Here is a 5,926-nt window from a genome sequence, read left to right as displayed (position 1 = left end):
CGTCCCCACTCCCTTGGGTCTTGAAGCCTTCTTACAGAATACTGGAAGTTTCCATACGGTAAAGAGATCGATTGATCAGTTCCTGGTCACTCAAAGCCCTATACACACACCTGGAGGGGGTTCTTGTCAGGGGGAGGGTAACGAGTCAGCAGGTGCCTGCCCCGTTGGGCTTGTTTCCCAGACTCCCACTTTCTGACAGGGGCTTGGCGGAGCCCGCAGGGATATTCCACACCTCGGTCTTCACTTTTGAGAAAACACTTGGAAACCTCTGTATACCAGCCACTCTCAATAGTGGAGCCAGAGTCGGAGGGCAGGGGAGAACTCCTCACAGTGACTGGAGGGAAGTGGAGGGCACACCAAGTTGTTCGGTTCACTTTCCTCTGTGTCCACAGCTGACGTGACCTGTGGTCCTGGATGAAGAGCTTTGAGTGGAATCAAAAAGGAAGCAACAGGGCATGGGAGCGGCTCAGTCAGTTAAGCACCTGTCTCTTGGGGTCCGCTCAGGTCATAATCTCATGATTTGTGAGTTCAAGCCCTGCATCAGGCTCTGTGCTGACAGCCTGGAGTCTGGTAGGGATTCTTTCTCTCTCCCTCTCTCTCTCTCTCCCTCTCTCTGTCCCTCTCTCTCTCTCTCAAAATAAATAAACTTTAAACATTTTTAAAAAGGAAGCAAGAGAGCAGTGATCTTCTAGTTTACATTAAAGATGTCTCTTGCACCTCTTCTATTTTACGCTCAGAACAACCGGGGGACGCACATACTTGCCTTAATTCACATTAAGTTGTAAGACCCAGAAAGGCCATGAAACTTCCAAGTGTCACCCAACCCAAACGGCACTGGGAATGGGAAGGCCTGTGAACACGTGTCCCTGGAACTTCGGGCAGCTGGACGCTGGGAAGTGCTGATTCTGGAAGGGGGTGTGGCCGGCAGAACAGCTGTGTCTCCTGTGGGATCGTGCGTGGACATCATCCCCGAGCCTCCGTCACCTGAGGCAGTGGATTCATTCCGGCAAGTACACTAGCCCGAGGCGCCTGGGAATGGGTTCGGGTGACATGATAAGCCTGGTTCAACAGTCAAGCTTCTGTGATCAAGGGAAACACGGCGCTAACGGATCCACGGGGAACTTGCTGCACGTGACCTTCATTAAGAGACCTGAGGCCCTGGGATGAGATGACCCGCCAGCATAGTCACCAGCTCCCAGGAAGCAGTGCGGGGCGTAGGACGCACACAGCCAGGCCCCGAATTCCAGCCCATTGGTCCTGAAGGAAATGTTCTGATCCGTTTCTTCAGCAGAACCACCTCTCAGAAGGGGGAGGGATTACGCGCTGGGGTCACAGTAAAGCCTTAAAGCCCTAGGAATGTTGTAAGGTTTGTATCCTTTTAAATATTTGCAAAGGGTTTTGAGTAAGCAATGAGGTAATGCTGATCCGATGCGGGGTTAGGGAAAAGTGGAATATTTTGCTTACTATTTTCATATTTTTGCATAGAAATGAAATGTGGAAGAGATCACACAATGCCTGGGTATTCAGCGTGTCATTATCAAGAGGCGAGAATTTAGGAAGGAGCGCCATATTGGAAATCAGCTTAATACATCTAAGAACACTGTCAAGTGACTTGGATGCAAACCCAAGAACGAGAGAGCATCCCTGGGAGTGGCAGTCTGTGCAGCAGGCAGAATCTGTGATAAAGGGGATGTGAGGTAACCTGCTCCATTTTCCTGTGTTATTTATAAGAGGGAATGTCACACGTACACACACACACTCACGGACTTCGACAAAAATTGCTGTGCTACCTCACTGATTCCCAGAGGCATGATTCAACGTTTTAAGAAACTGTATTTAAAAATTCAACACTTGATAAAAGAATTTTTATAACAAAATTCTGTATTCATGTGATGGCAACTTGCTTTTCTCGCACTTTATCCTCACTGAACATACCAGACTTCCAAAAAACTAAACTCCTATAATATGTACTTTTTCCTAAAATTATGTTTATTTTTCAGAACTGCTTGGTCAATGACTCATCTCCACAGTATTTTTTAATGTTTATTTATTTTTGAGACGAAGAGAGACTGTGAGTGGGAGAGGGGCAGAGAGAGAGACACACACACAGAATCCAAAGCAGGCTCTAGGCTCTGAGCTGTCAGCACAGAGTCCGACTCGGAGCTCGAACCCATAATCCGTAAGATCATGACCTGAGCCAAAGTCAGATGCTTAACCAACTGGGCCACCCAGACACCCTAATCCACAGTTAAAAAAAAAATAGATATGGTCCTGGGGCCCCTGGGTGGCTCAGTCAGTTGAGTGTCTGACTCTCAGTCTTAGCTCAGGTCTTTATCTCAGGGTCCTGAGTTCAGACCCTGCATTGGGCTCCTTGCTGGGAGTGAAGCCTACTTAAAAAAAAAAAAAAAGAAATAATATGGTCCTGACAGAAAATATTAGATGATGTTATACAATGTTGAATGCTTAACAACTGCTCTTCTAGATGCCTCTGTCTTCTATAAGAGCACATGTAAACGTGTAAAAATGCTTTTTAAATGCCTGGGAAAACATGGGAAGAGGATTAGAGTAGATGGTCTCCTTCAGTTGTGTCTGTAAGTTTTCTAAAATGCACAAATTCCATAAGAGCTCCTATAGAGATTGATTGATTGATTGATTGATTGATTGATTTTGAGAGAGGGAGAGAAAGAATTCCAAGCAGGCTCCACTGTCACCACAGAGCCTACATGGGGCTTGATCCCATGAACCTGAGATCAAGACCTGAGCCAAATTCAAGAGTTGGATGCTCAACTGACTAAGCCACCCAGGCACTCATATTAATACCAGTTATAAAGAATGTCAAGCCATGTCCCTTTATCTGTTTCATTTATCAAAGCAAACCATTTACCTTCACCTTTTCTTTCTGTTCTTGTCAAATAAGTCTCATTTTTCAGAGATGTGTAGGAAGGGTCGACGCTGAATGGACGTCATATGCCAAGGCAAAATAACGAGGTGAAGTTTGAATTAGAATGTCAGTAGTGATGTGGAAACACTGTCCCCAAGGACAGCTTGTGAAGTAAGGACACAGTAAACTGCTGGCCAGTCCGGCCACCCACACACGGCTTATCTCTGCCACTAGAGCATCTACCGCAGGGAGACGCACAGGAGGCAGGTTAGCGAGCCCCCGCTGCTCTGTCCCCAGGAGGCCACCAGCCTCTCCCCCGGTGAAAGAGTCGGCTGAGCATGGGGCTCTGAGGTGTTTGCGCCCACGGAAACTCGGCCTGCAAGCCTCCGTGCCGCTGAAGGAAAGAGAAGCAGTTGAGATCTCGGTGAGGGCCGTGAGCCACAGCTCTCATCTCCGATTTTTCAAAATCACCCTTAACTTGTGATCCTTCATTATGCTCCGTGGGTTTATATTTCCCCTTCTCACATACGGCTCTACCCAGGGAGGCAAAGGGTGTGTTGTTGCTGCTGTTGGCTTCTTTGTTTTGTAATAATGAACTGTTATGATGGAGATAAGGACCTTTTGTAACCTACCTGGGCACTTTGGGAATGACTGAAGAAAATCCAGCCCCAGAACATTCTGTGCATAATTAGGTGGCGAATGGTTGCACTGTGCTGAGGTCAGGCCTGGCTTCTGTTGACTTCACTTGAAATAAACTGCCTTTTCATCTCCATCACAATGTGTGGAAGAACAGAGCAGAGAAAAAATGATTCTGTATCCTGATTCCTACAAAGGGGATTTTTTAATAAATCTGAATTCCAAAAAAAAAAAAAAAATCTGCAATTCATATAATGCCTCAGCCAAACCTTTCCAACAGGGTTGGGGATGGTCATTTGCAAACTCGTAGAATGTACTGTAAGATGCACAGAGCTCGTTGCCATGAAGGGGAGAGGGAATGAGACAGACCGACGAGTCCTCGGTCGTTAACCTTGCTTCGGGGACCCTGAGATGCCAGCGTGGGCTGAATTGTGCCCCCAAAGAGATACGGAGAAGCCCCAGTCTCAAGTACCCATGGATGTGGGTTGATCTGAAAATGCGTTCTCTGCAGATGAGATCAAGTTGAGATGAGGCCACAGCACCTCAGGATGGCGCTAATCCAGTGACCGGTGTCCTTGGGAGAGGAGACACAGGGACAGACGTCCACAGGGGGAACGGCACGTGATGACAACAGTTTCAGAAATCATGCTCCCACGTGAAGTGTACATATCATGGCGCCTGAGTGGTTCAGTTAGTTGAGCATCCAATTCTTGGTTTTGGTTCAGTTCACGATCCCACAGTTTGTGGGTTCGAGCCCCACATCAGGCTCTGCACTGACAGCATGGAGCCTGCTTGGGATTTTCTCTCTCCCTCTCTCTCTGCCCCTCCCTTGCTCTCTCTGTCTCTTTCTCTTTCAAAATAAATAAATAAACTTAAAAAAACCCATCATACATACTTCGTATATATTGTATATTACCTAATAGGGCACGTATATGTACATATGTCATAATATTTTATGTAGAAACATTGTCATGTATTACATAACATATACTGTGTATAGGTCTATGAGTATGTATACATATATATCATTTTTTGTCTTTTATTTATCTTGACTGTGAGTTTCTAGAAATTAGGAAATGAGAGTTATTACATCTTTGTATTTTCCTTACATAGACCTATGGCCCAGTGCCCAGTCGATGGTAAATGTTTAATCAGTGCTTCACTGAAATGAGAGAGAGACTGCCATGCACGTGTGCAGTATCGTCAGACTGTCCAGTACTTACCACGTTGCTGACCTACCCACCCACCCCAACCAGCTGGTGACGAGCACCTCAGCTGGGCAATGTCACTTCAGTCATGACCATGTTGCTCTTACCTTCTTGAGAGAAAAATACGCTCCCTGGCATTCACGTAGAGCCTTTCACTTTTCACAGTCAAGTTTCCACAGACGACGGTCCAGTGGGAAATACCATCCCCTTCCCCCCAGATAAGGTAACTAGGGAAAGTGAATTCATTTGAAGCTAAACATGGAATAACAGACCAGTAGTAAAACAAGTGTTTTGTGGAATTACATTTTATTACCAGGGGAATGCACTCCATCTTCTTCAACACAGAAGATTCCAGCATTATGCGTATGTGATGGAAAGTTCACATCCTGTTCATGTTACATAAATACTGGACATTCCACCAAAACCCAAGATGCTACCCCAACCTTTTCCAGTGACTGCAGGTGGCCCTTCTGTAGAAAATAAGGAGAGAATCGGCCGTTTAGAGTCAATTACTCTAATACTAGAAACCTGAACTAACACACTGGTTAGCTGGCATGCTAACATGTCTGTGGTTCCTTCATTCTTCAGCCAGAAAACGACAGTTTTCCTTTATTCAGAGGTAAGAGTTGTCTGTGTAGACAGACTTCTTTTTTTTTTTAATGTTTATTTATTTCTGAGAGTCAGAGAGAGACAGAGCACAAGCAGGGGAGGGGCAGAGAGAGGAAAACACAGAATCTGAAGCAGGCTCCAGGCTCCGAGCTGCTAGCACAGAGCCCGACACGGGGCTTGAACTCATGGACTCTGAGATCATGACCTGAGCCGAAGTCTGACACTCAACTGACTGAGTCACCCCGGTGCCCCAGACAGACTTCTTTTTCCATACACCAGAGACAACATTAATATCTGTAAAACAGATTATATATCAACCAGAGAGAGCCAAGAATACTAGATTTCACCCTTAAATTTGTGTGCAATGGCTTCCATGAACCTGTCTACCAGAACCTCCCAGAAAGCATCTGCATCCTCTGGGAGACTGAGCGCAGAGGTAGGCAGACCAACCTCTCATGGCTCTCTCTTTGCTGTTAACCAGGGAACCCATTTTGGTGAGAATATGGTGCCCAAGAGAGCCTCCTTCCTCTGCTTCCTCCTGGACGGTGTTGCTCTGGGGCCATGTGGAGCACTTCCTGAGAGCGAGTAGAGT

The 5,926-nt window shown here is 46.3% G+C and overlaps 1 long non-coding RNA gene across 1 annotated transcript; it reads left to right on the top strand.

Moving 5' to 3' along the window:
* The first annotated feature begins 680 nt into the window (after positions 1 to 680).
* LOC144219427 (uncharacterized) lies at positions 681 to 4,716 on the top strand. The gene is made up of 3 exons (XR_013331410.1): positions 681 to 1,366; positions 1,486 to 1,697; positions 4,631 to 4,716. It is a non-coding gene; the product is annotated as an uncharacterized LOC144219427 (long non-coding RNA).
* Positions 4,717 to 5,926: the final 1,210 nt, after the last annotated feature.

The sequence above is a fragment of the Crocuta crocuta genome, unplaced genomic scaffold (genome assembly GCF_008692635.1).
Source record: "Crocuta crocuta isolate KB4526 unplaced genomic scaffold, BGI_CrCroc_1.0 scaffold89, whole genome shotgun sequence".
NCBI lineage: Eukaryota > Metazoa > Chordata > Mammalia > Carnivora > Hyaenidae > Crocuta > Crocuta crocuta.
The sequence above is the reverse complement of the archived record's forward strand: the minus strand, read 5'-3'. Positions and strand labels throughout refer to the sequence as shown.